The following is a 16,491-nucleotide window of genomic DNA, read 5'->3' on the forward strand; positions in this document are numbered from 1 at the left end:
CGGAGTCACAACCCGTAAGCATCCCACCCTCTCCTGTCTCTCTCTCTCTCTCTCTCCCTCTATCTATGTATGAACACATTCATATATATGTGTCTCTCTCAGGTGCTGTACATATACACTTACATACACATACACACATTTGTATCTGTATTTGTATGTATGTTTGTGATGGATGTATTATGTGTATGTATTTTATGCAGTGTATATATTTACAGGCATTTAAGAGTTTTGGTTGAGTGCCAACATTTCTCCTGTTAACAAGGGAATTGATATGCATTAAGGCTTTTCTTTAAGCAGCAAGTTCACTAAAACAAACAGAAACACAGACTAAAACATGTTAACAATCGCTATATCTGAATGTTGACATTTATGGCAATTTTTAGTTTTTCTTTATTTTTTTACTTTTTCATAATTTGCTGCATTGTTTTGAGTTTTCTTCATATATAATACTTAGAGCAAAAACAGTAAAGTTGTTTTCATTAAAAATTAAAAATTAAGAGCTCTCTGAAGTTTGCTGGCCATGACTCACTGTGTTTTGTGCTGCAGGCAGCTGAGAAATCATCAATAATTACACAATAGCTTCATGGCCACATTGCCATTTTCCTCCCAGAACAAGAGCAGAGAGTATGTAGATGAATACCATCTCCCACTCTTACCTTTCCTTACACCATCGTGAGTCTTTCACTTCCCTCCTCCACTTCATTTCAAAGTGCATGTCCTTGTTATTATATTATATTCCTATTTTAGTGTCTGTTCTTTCATCGGAAAGTAAGTTTCATGTGAATTGGATTCCACCTCTGTTTCTGACTGTGGTCTCCTTTATAGCTAGAAGAGCTCTTGGCACAGAGGAGATATTCAGTAAATATTTGGGAATGAATGGATGGAAGAAAGGAAATAAGAACCTTGTTTTCCAGCTAATGATACTTCATGTGTTAGGTGGTGTGAATGTGTCATACGTTTAATCCTTCCTATTACCCTATGACAGAGTTACGATGGTCCACAGTTTACAGATGAGGGAACTGAGGATCAGAGGGAGGGGTGTGGTGTGGCAGCTCTGCTGACCTGTGAGGTCCACAGTATTTCTGTATGTGTAGAGCTACTTAGTTTGTTCTGTCCCTGAGCCTTGCTGCCATTATCCAGCCCATCTCCCCAGATCCTTAGGGCTAAGCCATGGTTTTCTGTAACCAGTCTTCCAACTCACATGGGCTAAAGTCCAAGCCCCAGATCTACCCTCGAGAGACTTTGATCCTGCTTCCTGGTGACAGCCCTCCCTTCTACAGACTATCCACATGTTCCTCACCTCCATCCACCCTCCTACGCCATGTGATCCCTCTTTAGTCCTTCTGACATCCCCTAATCCATCCAGAATGACTTCATACATACTCCCAGCAAAGCTAAAGACATCTGATCCCTTCTAGTCCAGACCTGAGATTGACAAACTAATAAAAAATATGGCTAAGGAGGGAAGTAAAAAAAATGACACACACATGCATATACGCATGCTGTAAGCATTTTAATTACACATGTCTTTGCCAATTTTTTCATTTAATATCATGATCTTTTCTTTGAACATGAGCATTGTGATTGGCATTTCGTTTATTCTGTCTTGAAAAAAACAGACTCATAATGAGTCCTTTCCAACTTCTAATTCACGTTTCTTTCACATGGAGTGATATCTTGCGCATACTTGCAAATCTTGAGTGTGGAGTTTGGTGTTTGTGATTTCCCTGCAGCCTTCAGGTCAGCTTCCTCACACCACGTTCGCGTTCGCTCCAAATGTTTTTGGTGAGTCATCTTTAATAAGTTTTTCAACTGAATTTACAAAGAAAAAACAGCTTCCTTTTTACATTCATGTATACTAGTTTCGGTAGCATTTTATCGATTTATGTAATTAACACAGAAGTGCGATCGTTATGAATATTTTAGAGAGCAAGCACTTATAACCCTTAAGAAGCACATGACTTAGGAGGCACCTGGGTGGCTCAGTTGGTTGAGCGTCCAACTTCAGCTTAGATGATGATCTCATGGTTCGTGGGTTCGAGCCCCACGCATCAGGCTCTGTGCTGACAGCCCAGAGCCTGGAGCCTGTTTCAGACTCTGTGTCTCTCTCTTTCTCTGCCCCTCCCCTGCTCATCCTCTGTTTCCCAAAAATAAATAAACATTTAAAAAATTTAAAAAAAAGAAGCAAATGACTCAGGGGTTGAAGTAAAATAATATGATGTACTAGATAGTTGTCTAATTGCTCCAAGAAATTAGTGTGCTATAGCTGTTAGATACTGTGTTTTATAAAAGGACTCAGGACCTGGTGTCTACTGTACTGGGTTTTGCCTGCCTAACTGTATCCCTACGCACCCCCCCCCCAAGTCCTGTTGCTGGGTTTTCTCCCCAGTCCTCTGTTCCTGCTCCTCTACTAGCATGTTAACTGTCTTGAGGCATTTCTGTGAGGAACCCCAAATCCTTGCAGATACCAATATATCATATCACTCTAGTCTTGTTGGACTCCTCGCTGACTCTGACTTTCCAGAAATTTCTGAGCCATATATATATGTATTTTTTTTTTACAAAATCCTATCTGAAATGCTCAAAGGGTATTGCACACTAATTCTCATCCTAGTTGAGCATGCTGAACCTTGAAGCGAGAAAGCACATTTAATTCAGATAAATGCATAGCTCATTCTCTCGCCCCCATCCAATCAGGCAATTATAGCGCTGGGCCAGAATTTTCTTCCACATTTTGTACATAAAACATAATTCTGCCACCAGCTGCTCACCAACATTTTGTTGTCTCCTCAACAGACAACAAAATGACAAAACAGATCAGCGGAGGGTGATCTGCCAGCATAACCAATGAGATGCAACCCCCCTCCAGCCAGCGTGTCATTAGGAGGCTGTTTTCTGTTTCTAAAATAAACCCTCTGAAATCATTGCCTTTCTGCATCTGTGCTCCCACCTAGGAAGGAGAGATCTTCTCCCAACTCACAGGTGCTGGGGTGTGTGGAGGGAGGTGGAGGGAGGGTTCTATATCAGTAAGAAGAGCATGGGGCCATTATTCAGGCTTAGAGAGTTAAGAGCTATGCTTTCATACACGGAATTAAGAACATTTTGGTATTAGATATCAGGAGTGTTTAGTAACAGGATCTCCTAGCCTGGGAACCTATTTTCTGTCACATCAATTCTATGCTCCCCCCGCCAATGTTATTGATTTTCTTTCTGCCCTGACCATATCCTCCATCCAGAGTGTCCCATCTTCCCCCTTCCACCCCTCTTCCAAACTCATTTAGGATCTAACTCAGTGTAAGATGCTTTACATGTGAAAAAGGAAGAACTAGGAAGGACAGGATATTTCAAACCCAAAGTGATGGTGGTTGCTTCTGACCTGCAGGGAGATGGCATAATAATGGGGACACAGATATCACTATCTCCTTCCTTGGAAGAGACAAGGGAGCAGAGAAAAGGGAAGGAAATGTGGAATTTTCACTAAGTCTCTGAGGTGCAACCCTAAGGCAAGGTGGTCCACTGTATCCTGGAGCATATTAAAGAAAGGAAAAAATAAGCTTTCGGAGGCTACAGGCAGTGGTGGGGATGGTATTGAAAATATGAGGCTAAATGCCTTTAACAGACAGTAGACAGTTCTGGGCAATCCTTCTGGCCTGCTACAAAACTCAATAAAATCAGAATATACCTTGCTGAGTTAGAATTTGTTGGGGGGGCTCAAAGGAACAGGACTGGGTTTTACTGGGTGGGATGTTTCAACATGTCAACATAAGATCATGGGTTGGTAGAAATCATTAAATTTAACAGTTTTAGGAATGAAGGAAAGTATTGGTCTGCCTTACCTCACTGCATCTTGTGGAAATCACAGAAAGTCTGAATCACATGTGCAGGGATGTATCATAGCATCTGACATGGGATTCAAGCAAATTTCACCTGAATATTTAAGGATTGAACACTTCACCTGACATCTCTACATATCCATGAATGCCCACAGTGGTTTTCTTATCCTTATTTGACAGAGAAGGAGGCCAAGACTTAAGGAAACTTATGTGATGTGCTTAAGATCACAGAATTAAAAGCAAAGCTGTAGGGAAGCCAGGCATTCCTTTTTCTGTAGTGCCAAGATTCTTTTTTTTTAAATAGTTTATTGTCAAGTTGGTTTCCATATAACATCCAGTGCTCATCCCCACAAGTGCTCTCCTCCATGCCCATCACCCCTCTTCCCCTCCCCCCCACCCCCATCAGCCCTCAGTTTGTTCTCAGCATTCAAGAGTCTCTCATGGTTTCTTGAAGAATATCTACATGTCGGGTGCCTGGGTGGTTCAGTCAGGCAAGTGTCTGACTCTTGGTTTCGGTTCAGGTCATGATCTCATGGTTCATGAGTTTGAGTCCCACATTAGGCTCTGTGCTGACAGCATGGAGTATACTTGGGATTCTCTCTATCCCTCTCTCTCTCTGTCCCTCCCAGGTGGTTCTATCTCTTCTCTCTCTCTCTCTCTCAAATAAATAAACTTTAAAACAAAGGATTTATGAAAAAAAGACTGTCAAAATATTGCAGAATCCTTAATTTATATATTACTATGCCATAAGACTAGCCTCATTTTACATATTAAAAAAAGATAATTAAGTGTGGTTAAACACTTTGCTAAATGCCATGTTTTTCCCCATGATTTTAATCTATTTCCTTCTCATCTCCAAACCCTACATTCTTCAAGATGAGGGATAGCTATTGCTCTGGCCCAGTTGTCTGGGGTCCATGTTCTAGAAAGAGGACCCTTTTGAAGGAGGCTCTAAGGTTTAGAAATGAAGGAGACAGGTAAAATGAACTCTACTCTGAGAGAAAGAAGAGGAAAATAAGAATCCAAACAGGTGTCACTGCCCATCTCAGAAGGAAGTCAGGGACATCAGAGAGAAAGACATGAAAGAGAGGACATGGTGAATTTTTGAACCATCGTTCTCTCTCTCCTATGATTATAAAGTCTACATGCCTACTCACATGATTAGAAATAATCATATAAAAGTGAAAATGGTCCAGTGAGGAATGTTAAAGTCTTTATGACCTTATTCCATTATCTAGCAAGACCCAGATGGAAAAAGAATTCATACAGATAACACAGGTGGAGACAGCTTCAAAGAACGAAGAAAAACAAGATGAATATTGGCAATTAGACAGCAGGAAAATGATGGTATGGGCCTGAAAGATGGTCCTGGGGATTAAGGAAGGGATGTATGTGGTTTCCTGATATGAATATCTATTACTTCTCTCAGTTTACCATTAGGACAATACATGTAAGCAAACACTTACGATGATAAGTCATCTTAATAAATGATATCAGAGTTCCTCTTGGAAGGACATACCTTTGTTTAGAAAATGAGTAGACGGTTGACGATCTACATGTGCATGCTTAATTTTAGAGTAGAATATAATGAGCCTTCAGAACAAGGGGGATAAAATTGTTATGTGTAAGAAAATGGACAGGATTTGAAATATTGTTAGATTCCCCTAGGACAGGTGGCTGGAGGAACCAGGAAGAGCATAGGGGAATGGAGCACAGCACCAGATGGCATAGCTATGGCGGTTCCTTGATTGTGGACATCCAGGGATCTCTGCTGGGCTATCTAGGAAGAGGCAGGCCCACCACCCAATGTCCATTGTGACTCTAGCTTTTGAATCCCTATCTCCCCAAATCCTCAGGAGAGCTGGCTCTATATGCAAAGGTCTTCCGAAAGTCATTTGAGTGGCTTCATAGTTACTAAAATCCAGAATCAGATTTGCAGTCCTTACCTAGAATCTTTAATATAGAACAAGGAAAGCACATTCACCATGGCAAGAGGACACACACAAAAGCCTTCAGGAGGAGTGTAAACACAGAGTTGTATGAACTTGAGGAGTTAGACACCCTAAGAATTTGCAGACTTCCATTTGAGGGTGAGGGGTGCTGGACTTTCCACATGCCATGAAATAAAGAGTTAAATGCCAATCTTTTTTTTTTTTTTTAATTTTTATTTTTGTTTATTTATTTATTTATTTAATTTATTTATTTTTAAACTATTTTTTTAAATGTTTATTTATTTTGAGAGAGAGAGAGCAGGGAAAGAGAAGAGAGAGAAAGAAACAAAGAATCCCAAGCAAGCTCTGCACTGCCAGCATGGACCCTGATGCAGGGCTCAAAGTCACAAACTGTGAGATCATGACTTGAGTGGAAACTAAGAATTTTGGATGCTTAACCAACTGAGCCACCTATGCACCCCAGGACAATCATTTTTTAGATCCTAAGAGGCTGGTCATTTTAGCTGACACTAGGATTAATATATATTTGAAACATCCCAATTCATTTCACAGAAGATTTTCAAATGGAAATGCATGTGGCATTTTAAAAAAGTAGGTAAAATGAATAAAATATATGATTAAAATAATTTATGACATATTTATAGGATGGAGTGCCATTAAAATATGTGAAGGATGTTGTAGAGATCTTCCCCCAATTTGCCTTAGCTCATGGCCAAGCAGAAGCAGCACCCAGCAGGGTCAGGGATCATGCTCAGTCCCGGTTTGACTGTCCCATGTGGACTCCCTGCCTCATTCCAACAGAACATCTGTCCATTCACCCAGAGCCCTGTGCCTGGGGGTGGTGAGCAAGCTCCCATGGTTGTCCCTGAACATTCCAACCAGGTGGAGAAGGCCTTGAACTGAGCTAACTCGTTGACAGTGTGCTAGAACAGGGTTTATGGAGCTCCTAAGATAATTTATCATCTTACTGAAAACAATTCATTTCGGTAGTAGACTTTAGAAGGATTTTTATTTTATCTTTTGGCTACTCTATGTCCTGTAGTCATTTTCGTTAAGCATTTAATTTTGCATTTTAAGATGCGTCAACATATGTTATTTTTGGTGTAGTTTTGGGGCTCTGATGTGTTACTGGGTGGCTGTTGGCCTCTGGGGGAAACAAAGGACATGGTGGGTGTGGTAGAGCAACATCAGTGCTTGCCTGTCACTAGTGCCATTTGTCAAACAGAGCCATGTATCCACACATTTCTTAAAACAGTTATTCCAAGACATAAATCTGCTGCCAGAAAATCACAGTTGCATTTCCATTTCTGAAAGAGAAAAGGAATTTTATGCCTAAATGTTCAGGCCGGGCACACCAAAGGAAGCCCAGCACGTGAATTATGAGCCATTCCCCATGATACAATACAGCATGAATCTCCTAGAATATACAGACTTCAGGATTACGTGTGAGTTATATGGTCACTTGCAACTCACAGAAATAAATAGTTTCATTCTAATATCTATAGTGTCACCCTCTCTCCTTCATAAAGCTGGGCAGTCTGGCTATAAATTTGACAGTCAATACATTTCTAAAGATTATATGGACTTCCAAGATTTGTTTTGAACATACCTTTAACATTTTTTCCCTTCTCAGGTAGAGTCAAGAAAATGTCACATTCCAGGAAATGGGGACCCAAATTAAATAACTTAATTTGAGAACCAATCAACCCAACTACGCATCCATCCATTCATTCATCCATCCATCTATTGAAGAATACTTCTGAATGTGACTGCCACTTCTTCAATTTGCTTGTGATATGACCTAAGGCACTTTAGGTAGACCATCTAGAAAAGTGACTTATGTATCTATATAATAAGGAAGTGGTAACCCGTATGTCACGTAATGCTGGAAAGATTAAATAAAGTTAAATATGCCAAGTGCTTCTGCTTATTCTCTTTTTTGTATCCAATTTGGGGAAAGAATATAGATGCTATGGTTTGGATGCCAAAATATTGAAATGTCTAGAGTGTTATAATCTTGTGTAGGTTACCTGAGAGGAATTGTGATTGTCTGGGCAAGTCCAAAGTGAAATGTTCCTGAAGCTTCAGGAACATTCAGGTAGGTTCAATGCCATGTTCCTATAGATTGCTCAGTTGTATTAAAGTTGAGCTAATTTTTTCAACTCTCTGTAGCCTTTGTTATCCTACAGAGAGGTGAGTAAGATTTTTTGTCTTTTTGCTTCTCAGTGACGAACACATCCAATAGTTCATTCAGCTCCTGAGTATACAGCTGCAAATAGCAGCCCTCACAGAATCTCTTCTGAATGCACACATCCTAACACATATCTTGATTATAGGAGATTTTTTTCAAAAAGGGCTTCTATCTTTAACATGCTCCCAGGGGGGAAAAATTTTGTCCCCTGTTACTCAAAGGAATTTAAACCCTTACAGTTTTTTTTAAGCACTTTGTGTCCTCCTTTTCCCATTACCTGGGTTCTGCTGTTCATGTTGTTGATTGAACAATCCCTAACCAATCTGGCCAAAGTAAATGACTGTAAAGGCCATGCATTAATACTTGAAGTCAATAGTATCTCTTTGAATGCTTGGTGACTGATAGTAAATTTCCATGGAGACTATTAGAGAATTTGTGCAATGGTTATACTGGGCCTTGAATTTGCCAGTGGCGCTGGCTACAAACCCTGGAGGCTGCATTCTGCGTGCCTGGACCACCTGTAGACCAACCACAGGTGGACCTTGTCCCTTTCCTGATCTGAGCTGGGCCCAGATACTGCCCTTGCCCTGGCAGCCCCGCTGATTCCATAACAACCANTGTGCCTGGACCACCTGTGGTGCCAACCACAGGTAGACCTTGTCCCTTTCCTGATCTGAGCTGGGCCCAGATACTGCCCTTGCCCTGGCAGCCCCGCTGATTCCATAACAACCAGAGAGATGAGACCCTCTGCTGCCTCTCATCCACACCTGCCACTGCTTTTTCTTTTTTTAAACAAAAAGCACCATATCTGTTAAGGTTATAAATGGGTTTATGTGTGCACTGAATTATGATTTTCTATGCTGTTATTTTTTCTGTTCAATATATTCTTTTTTCTTTTTTCTTCAGTGTTCAATGCAGTGACAGGAGAAAGCAATTAGGACATGTATTCACCATCCATTTCACCATTTCTATTTTTTCTTCTAAAATAACTTATTTTTCCTATTTTTAATCTGTGATTGGTATTTGTTTTCACTTCTGTTTTGTTAGTGAGTGGGATGGTAATTTTATTATTCAACTTGGTTGGGCCATGGTGCCAGATATACGGTCAAACATTATTTTAATGTTTCTAGGAAGTTTTTTTTTTCTTCTTCTTTATTGCTTTTGGATGTGATTAACATTTAAATCAGTAGACTTTGCAAAGATAAGATTACCCTCCATAAAATAGATGGGCCTCATCCCCACTCAGTTGAAGGCTTGATCGAATAAAAAGTCTGACTTCCCATGAGCAAGAGGGAATTCAATCAGCAAATGGCCCTCAGACTTGAACTGTAACGTTGACTCTTCCTGGGTTTCTACCCTTCTGGTTCACTGCAGATTTTGGACTTGTCAGCCTCCGTAACTGCATAAGCCAGTTCTTATGAGATGCCTTGTTCTCTGTATATGTACATTCTACATTTCACTGTGGATCCCTGACTAATACAGTGGGTTGGCTCAATCACAAGATGAATACCAAATAAATTGTATGGAATCAGCATGCTGAAATGATAGTGCATGTGGACCATTCTATAGTTTTCAAAGAATCCTGAGCGTAAGTAAATTTTGGAAACAGAGACAGAGTTTGAATTTTGAACCTGTGCCTTAGCCACATGGTCTTGCCACAAATTGTGATCTTGAGCAGGCTAGTCTCTCTGAGTCTCAGTCTTAACATCTATAAGATGGGGATGACAGCAGTGCTCACCACATAGGTTTTTATGAAGATTAATGAGTTAGTAAATTTAACACCGTGTGACAAACCTAGCATTTAATAAGCACTCAGTAAATGTGAGCTGTGTGAATTAAGATTTTTGTAAGGAATAGAATCTCTCATCCTCAGGATGCTTGCTGGATACTTGATCTCATGCTATGTGCTATATGTATATTCATATAATCAACCTTGATAGCCATTTCCTCTTTTACTGTTGACACAGAGATGATGTCACCTGCCCTTGATTATATAGTTAATAAGGGACAGAACCCAATGCAAAACTAGTTCTATCTTTTTCCAGAGACTGTATCCATTTATGCCACACTACCTAAGCTACTGTGTGTAAAATGCTTAGTTCAAAGTATAGTACACAGTAGATATTCTATAAATGTTCATTAGAATTGCCATTATAATTACTGGCCTGGGATTTCTTTTCATGTTTCCTGAGACAAAGAGTTATTAAATTATGGGAAAGTATATATTTGTGAATCTAAGTGGAGCCACGCTTTCTTAAGACCAAATAAGGACATACTGTTGGATCAAGACATTATTATTATTATTATTGTTATTGTTATTATTATTGGTGTTGTGGTTAAACATATATGTTTATATAGTAAAAAATTACCAAGTTGTAAAAAAAGTAAAATTGCATGATACTTATGGGATAACAACAAAGAGAAGTATAAAATTCAGCAAAAATGGATCATTTTAATATAATATGTATAATTAGCATTATCATAATGAAAATCTGGAACACAGCTAAGAAATAATAAAGGAATTGTGCTCAGTGTAAATCAGAAAGCATTCAATTATTTCAACTCTGCAAGGACCCTGGCCTGAGTAGAATAAAGAAGAGAGATGTAATGAAAACAAGGTCTTTCACCTTCAGAAACTGTTTATAAACCAAGTGAACCTTTGAGCAAGAGAAGGTCTCTGATTTCACTGGTTCCATAAGCAGTTCCCTGATACTCAGGGCTAAAATTTTCGTCATAGTTTTAAGCACGCAGTTGATATTCTTTCTATTGAGAGAGGACTAGGACTATGTGTTCTTCCTTTTACATCTGGACTGCCTTGAGACCTTGAGGTAGACAGAATGCGGCAGAGGGGGCGTCATGTAACTTACAAGGTTGAGTCATAAATGTAATCCAGCTTCCGGCTTGTTCACAGCTCGTTTGCTTCTGGCTCCTAGTCCCCCACATAAGGGGACTCGCTCCTCTGAGTCCACCATGCTGTGAGGCCACATGGAGAGGCTGAGTATAGGTGCTCTGACTGCAGACTTAAGATCTCAGCCAATGCCAGACATGTGGGTAAAATGACCTCTCGAGGACTTCAACCCCAGTGACGGAGTCAACCCCCAAAACCGAACGTTCCAGCCCAGGCTCAGGATGTTACTGAGTAGAGTCCGGCCATTCCTGCTGTGCCTTTCCAACATTCCTGACCCATGAAATCAAAAGACTGCAATTGTGCCTAACTGCTAGGTTTTGGGGTGATTTATAATACAGCAGTAAGTAACCTGAACAACACTCTTATTATCACATGGTCTAAAAGACTTCTCTGGAGGAATAGTATAGAGAAGTGAAACACTGCCTCGGATCAAAACAGTCAAAGATCATTAGTTTGATCTTCAGTTTCTGATGTGAAATTTCTGTGTCACCTGGAACGTTTCAAAGACATTTTCAAATAAACATGTCAATTCGAATAGTTTTTAAGTATTCTTATTTTTTAAGATTATATGTTTTTCTTAATTCCAAACCTGCTCTCTACCAGGCACTGTGCTCGGCTCTCAGACATTTGGCCTCTGCCCATACAAAAAGCTTGTGAGGTGGGTATGATTATTCAGATTAACAGATGGGGAAACTGGACACTCACCAGTCAATAGTGTCTATGGAGGGCTCACTATGTGTCAAATAGTTTCTAGATGCTTTGCATGCAATTTCTTGTTTTATCTTCACAACAACTCTGTTAGACAGCTGCCATTACCTTCTTCATTTTATAGTTGAGGAAATAAAAGCACAGAAAAGTTATAGAACTTGCCCAAGCTTATCTAGTTAGTAGGTGGTCCATCAGGCAGTCTGTGTATTACCCAGCTTGGTCTGCTATAACAAAATACTGCAGACTATGTGCTATAAACAGACATTTATTTCTCAAGGTTCTTGAGGCTGGAAGTCCAAGATCAACAAGTCATTCAATTCCGTTCCTGGTGAGAGACATCTTCCTGGTTTGTGCATAGTGGTTTTCTTGCTGTGTGCACATAGTCCAGAAAGAGAGACACAGCTCTGGTCTCTCTTCCTCTTTGGGGTGAGTCCTACCCTCATGGCCTCATTCAAAGCTACCTCTCAAAGGCTTCATTGCATTAGGGGTCAGGGATTCAACCTACGAATTTTGGGGAAGCAAATCTTCAGTCCATGAAATCTGACTTTGAAAACACACTCTTAACAACTGTTAACATTCATGGAAAACATGCCACAGCACTCATGGAAAATGGTTTTTAAAAGTGTGTTAAAAAAATCCCAGTGTTATATAGCCTCTCTGATTTAATAAGCTGGTTGAAAGCATGCATAGGAAAAAGGAGAAAGGAGACATCAAAAAGAAACAAGTGAGATTATTGGTATGTTCCGTTTCTTCTCCTTTATCCCCCTTTGGTCTGTATTTAAGGGTTTCATTAATTATATTACCTCTAAAACATAAAAATTAAAATTAAAACATGAGGAGCCTGAGTAGCTCTTTAGGTTGAGTCTCCAATTCTTGACTTCAGCTCAGGTCATGATCTCACAGTTTGTGAGATTGAGACCCACATTAGGCTCTGTGCTGATAGTGCAGAGCATGCTTGGAATTCTCTCTCCCTCTCTTTCTGCCTCTACCCTACTTATGCTCTCTCTCTCTCTCAATAAAGAAACATTAAGAAAAAGACAAATCACTGCTTTTTGAGTAAGTGATATACTGTACTCCTGAGTCACCTTTTATGTTTAGATCACATGCTGTTTTCGTGAAAGGTAAGGAGGGCACACTCCACCCACATGCAGTAAAGCAGATGACTGCCACAGCCAGTAGTTATTTGATACAGGAGAGGAAGGTCACATTCTTGACAGTGATGAGGACAAAGCACGGACCCTGGGTTTCTCATGATTTAATGTGTCCATGATTTTCTCTGATTCTTTTCACTTTCAGGAACCAAGAAAAGAGAGAAAAGAGAAGCAAGAGGAAATTGTGTAAACATTGAAAGGTGTATCCAGACTCATGGCAGTATTTGGCACCCAGGCACTTGTAAAGTTGGAGAATTCACAGGCAGGGGACGCAGGACGATGCTAAGGGACAGGTGAGATGGGAATGAACAAAGGTACCCAGAAGGGACCTCCCACACCACCCTTCCTTCACCAACTTCTCCCAGTTTGAGCATCTATGCATTTTGAGATGTGGGAGCTGGGGGTGAAAGCTGTCTCTCTGGAGGAAGAGAGGAAGAGCCTGTATTTGAACCAGAGTCTATGTAACACTTTTTGCTCTGTCCAGTGCTGCACAGAAATGCTCTGTGACACAGTCACAACATCTGAATTCCAGGGTCAACCATAACACAAATTAGAGATATGAGGTGGTGGGAGAGGGACTTTACTTTTTGCTGCCAAAGGACATCAGGCAGTCACTAGAAAGAATGAGTTCTCCACTAGAGAATGCGTTTGAGAATTAAACAAGATTATGTCTTGGGGTGAAAATGGAAACTTTGAAAGAAACACATACTTTTCTTAATTTATTTTTTAGCTTCTCTGACCTGGCCTGACCCTAAAGGGAGTTACTTTATAGCCTTTGGGTATTACATGAAGTGTGAATTTTTGTGGGTTTCACTGCAGAAATATTAATGTGTTTGTTTATGTAGTATTGCCCCAGTGCTCGCTGGGAGAGCTGCATAATGTTTGAGATCATAAAATCCAGAAGCCTGAATGCATATTTGGCTCCTCTGGCTTCAGAGAAGGGATTGTAGGCATCTATTGCATTCATTGATACACCATTTCTTTCTCTCTCCTGGCCATGCACACACGTAGCACTTTTATTTACTTAAACTGTTTCTTGACTGTGGCACTTAATAGAGGTTTTTCAGGGAATTCTTTGCGCTCCATATCCAAAGAACAGCTTTCTCCCTCTCGAGGAGATGGAAGGGACCGATTTGCAACTTTCCCCTTAGTTGGTGGTTTGAAAAGTGTTTCTCATTGCCATTCCACATCGTCGCCAGCATCTACATGGATGGACCTTGAGGGTGTTATGCTGAACGAAATAAGTCAGGCAGAGAAGGACAAATATCATATGTTTGCACGTATAGGAGGATTAGGAGGAACCTAACGGAGGACCGTGGGGGAGAAGAAGGGGGGAAATAGTGGGAGGAGGGAGAGAAGCAAACCATGAGAGACTCTTGAATGCTGAGAACAAACTGAGGACTGATGGGTATGGGGGCGGAGGGGGGAGATGGGTATGGAGGAGGGCACTTGTGGGGATGAGCGCTGGATGTTATATGGAAACCAACTTGACAAATAAACTATTTGTAAAAAAAAAAAAGAAAGAAAGAAAAGAAAAAAAATGTTTCTCAACAGCGATATGCGACTACAACTATTTTCAGGAGAACTGAACATGAGAAGGAAAAGACAGACTCTAGAATTAAAACGAGACAAAACCAAACTCCTTGTTTGGCATTGAGAGAACCTGTAAGAGTGTGTGAAGAACACAGACTTTGTCATCAGACAGATTTGGGTTCAAAACCTCCCTCTGCTTTTTTTTCTCAGGCAAGAGTGTTCAGCACCTTTCAATTTTGTTTCCTCGGCTGTTAAATGGAAGCAGCAATACATTTCCTGTAAGGATTAAATAGAATAAATGAGTCTTAGCATAGTAGTGTCTAGCATTTTAACTACCTGCAAAAATAGACAACGTTTTAATCAAATGCACATGTTGATGCTATGTTTACCGTGAAGTTTTGCAGCTGTTTGTGGCAATCACGACCCTTACCAATGAGTCAATTTCCATCTCTTGCTCATTTACTCACTCGCGGCGGCTGGAAATTTGGCAGCCATGATTTTCAAACTTCTCAGCCTGTGGGTTCAGAGCTGTTGGTTTATTTTCCGATATTTTGTCAAACATCAAGCATCACTGAAGAATCTTCCCCAAAGATGTATGATGAGAGGGGAGTGGTCTGCTTTTGGTATCTTTTGGTATCATGATTTATGGCTATAGGTTCTGGGTGGGATGACAGGAAGGTGAGATTATGGCTGCTCTTCAAGGAAATGTCATCTGTAATGTGACTCCTGAGCCAGGAAAGCATTTAATACCTCAGAGCCCACAGCAGCTGAGCTGGAGAACCAGGATGTGTTTAGACGTTCCTCTCCTCCTTTTGTCTATCGTCTCCCTCCTTTTTCTAATGGGTCCTTATTACAGAAGCAGAAGGCCTATTAACCCAGGACCCAGAGCCTGCCACTGTAAATTCACCGTAAAATCCCATCGACAGTGGTTGACTGTTAGGGACATAAAACTGTCAGTTGCCACATTTTCAATTATAAAGGACAATTACCCTGTGCATGTCAGTACATGCACACCACAGCTCACGTGTGGGAATCATCCCATTTTCAAACATGAGGGGATCAGTGGTTGTATCTTTACACGGTAAATTGAGAGTTTGAAGTAGTCCATGCAATGGTCCAACCCCCGCCCCCAACCTTGGATGTTGATACCAGGAAAGGAGAAAATGTGCTGTGGTCTGTTTCAAGAGTGTTCTGGGCTCTCTCCCATATGTTAATTTTTCAGTTCTACCTGACATAATTTTCCCATTGTCTGTTTCTATCCAAATCCTAGCCTCCTTCAACACAAGTTAGGACATACAAGTATGTCGTTTGCAGAGAGATTTGGGTATACATGATGTCATTTGATCCATACTCACCCCGTGGAGCAAATGACTGAGGCATTGGCTACTCCTCACACAAGAAGAAAACGAGTAAGTTGAGCCCAGGAAAGATAAGGGAGTTTGTGGAACGACACATCCACAAGCTTCAGCACTAAACACAAAATCATGGATTTATAAATCAAAACTTTCATTTCTCAAGGCTCAGCTTCTTAGAGCAAGGATCACTTTTAGACAAACTCACTTGCACAACCCTAGGATTTAAATATTTTGAAAATATATACCATATATATACATATATGTATGTATATATAAATTGCATGTATGCGCTAAAACACTAATATATTTTGTGTGTTATAAGAGTGGGCAATAGGGGCGTGTGGGTGGCTCAGTTGGTTAAGCATCCGACTTCGGCTCAGGTCATGATCTTGCGGTCTGTGGGTTGGAGCCCCGCATCAGGCTCTGTGCTGACAACTAGCCCAGAGCCTGGAGCCTGCTTCGGATCCTGTGTCTCCCTCTCTCTCTGACCCTCCCCTGCTCACGCTGTCTCTCTCTCACTCTCAGAAATAAATAAAACATTAAAAAAAATGTAAAAAGTGGGAAATAAAAGGAGGTGGTAAAAATGACAAACAAATATTAAACCTATTTCCAATTGTGACGCCATGATAGCACCATGTAAAACTTGGACTTCTCATAAAACTTTCCTGTTCCTCGTTATTAAAATGGGATTATAGAGGCACCTGGGTGGCTCAGTCAGTTAAGCATCTGGCTTTGGCTCAGGTCATGATCTCATGGTTTGTGAGTTCGAGCCACACGTTGGGCTCTGTGCTGACAGCTCAGAACCTGGAGCTGCTTCGGATTCTGTGTCTCCTCTCTCTTTGCTCCTCCTCTGCTCATAC

General features: G+C 40.6%; 1 long non-coding RNA gene across 1 annotated transcript; it reads left to right on the forward strand.

Moving 5' to 3' along the window:
* The first annotated feature begins 1,634 nt into the window (after nucleotides 1-1,634).
* Nucleotides 1,635-7,705, forward strand: LOC144220363 (uncharacterized). The gene is made up of 2 exons (XR_013331715.1): nucleotides 1,635-1,785; nucleotides 7,419-7,705. It is a non-coding gene; the product is annotated as an uncharacterized LOC144220363 (long non-coding RNA).
* Nucleotides 7,706-16,491: the final 8,786 nt, after the last annotated feature.

The sequence above is a fragment of the Crocuta crocuta genome, unplaced genomic scaffold (assembly GCF_008692635.1).
Source record: "Crocuta crocuta isolate KB4526 unplaced genomic scaffold, BGI_CrCroc_1.0 scaffold179, whole genome shotgun sequence".
NCBI lineage: Eukaryota > Metazoa > Chordata > Mammalia > Carnivora > Hyaenidae > Crocuta > Crocuta crocuta.